At 50.2% G+C, this 1517-nt stretch overlaps 1 pseudogene; it reads right to left on the bottom strand.

Annotated features, from left to right (window-relative positions):
* Window positions 1–306: 306 nt before the first annotated feature.
* LOC147425125 (uncharacterized) lies at window positions 307–894 on the bottom strand (annotated as a pseudogene).
* Between the last annotated feature and the right edge of the window lie 623 nt (window positions 895–1517).

Below are 1517 nucleotides of genomic sequence, written 5' to 3'. Positions count from 1 at the left end.
AGAGATAGATAGATAGATAGATAGATGTTATTATCGTCCTCGGAGGTCAAATATGACATATGGGACCAAGAAAACATACATGGAGCCTCTTACCAAGAGGGTACATTGGAATATGACTAGATGCGGATACAACAAAGTTGTGACCTACGTCACTTAGGGAGTGGGGGGAGGGTGGTATGGGAGTCCTTGGAACTCGAAATTCGTCAATAATGGCCTTGCCACCTCGATAGATGGCCCATTTACCTGCTGCTCGAGCATCACGCATCTTTTGGAGTTCTTGTTTCTTGATTTTGAGTTGGGCAGGGGTCAAGGCTCGCTCATCCAAATTTTGGAGCCCTTGAGTAGTCGAGCTTGCTGTAAAAGTGCTTTACGAGCCTCTTTGTTTTTGAAGATGAGGGTACCTTGGTTGTTGTGGTGGTGATGATGGACCTTCTCGATTGTGTTAGGATCAAACTCAGTCGGGTGAATGGCTTGGTTGAGATTGTCTAAGGTGGAAGTGCAATCATCGTCCTCCCACCAAGTAGAGGGTAAGCCCCCGATGTGGAGGGATAGCGCCAATCCTTTTTGTCGATGACGTTCTTGAATGCATTCTTCTACCTTGGAAGATACGGCGGTGGTTGCTGCATTGACTTGAGTGGCAAGATTTGCCATACTTGCGGTGAGCGTGTGCTCAACTCCCTTTGCTTGGGCAAGGATATGCTTCGCGTCGATTTGCTTTTGTGACTCCAAGAGGGTGAGGTGGGTCTCCAAGGCCTCGAGATGCCCCTCGAGTTCCGTGTTTTCATCTTTGAGTTCTCAAAGTTGCGCTCGGAGGAGGTCAATCGGATCCACCCGTGGAGTGTGCACAAAGAGGCGTGTCGGCTTGATTGGTGTGGAGGACTTCTCTCGCTGCATCGTGTGGGAATGACTCCTTGGATGTGAGGTAGACCTTAGTGGGCAAACCTGGAGAAAGTTTCAAAGTGTAGGGGAGGGCTGAGTCGACATGCAGCGCGAGGAGGGGTTGAGAGGCTCAGCAGACTGCCGCGGAGAGGGGTTGAGAGGCTCAACAGACTGTCGAGGAAAGCAGACTGTCGAGGCTTACGAGATGCTGTCTGGCGATAGAGGAGGGGGTTGCACTGTGGCTGACGGGACCTCCCCTCGGGGCTGCCCCTCGCCCAGGGAAAGGTCGACCAACGTGGAGGAGAAGGGTTCCTCTGCTATATATATATATATATATATATATATATATATATATATATATATATATATATATATATAGAGAGAGAGAGAGAGAGAGAGAGAGAGAGAGAGAGAGAGAGAGAGAGAGAGAGAAGGGGGGAGAGGGTCCGCAAGGGAAGGGCACGGTTGGGCACGCGAGGGGGGGGGGGGGGGGGGGGGGGGGGGGGGGGGGGGGGGTGTGTGAGAGGGGGAGAGTGGAGTATAGGTTTTTTTTTTAATATTCCTAAGGAAAAGCTTTGGATGGCTTTTTTTTTTCTTTTTTTTTTTGGGCCTAAGCACCCCCTAACACTCCATTTCTT

The sequence above is a fragment of the Adiantum capillus-veneris genome, chromosome 25 (genome assembly GCF_014529385.1).
Source record: "Adiantum capillus-veneris isolate H3 chromosome 25, ASM1452938v2, whole genome shotgun sequence".
Classification (NCBI taxonomy): domain Eukaryota; kingdom Viridiplantae; phylum Streptophyta; class Polypodiopsida; order Polypodiales; family Pteridaceae; genus Adiantum; species Adiantum capillus-veneris.
Note: the sequence above shows the minus strand (reverse complement) of the source record. Positions and strands in the feature narration are given on the sequence as shown.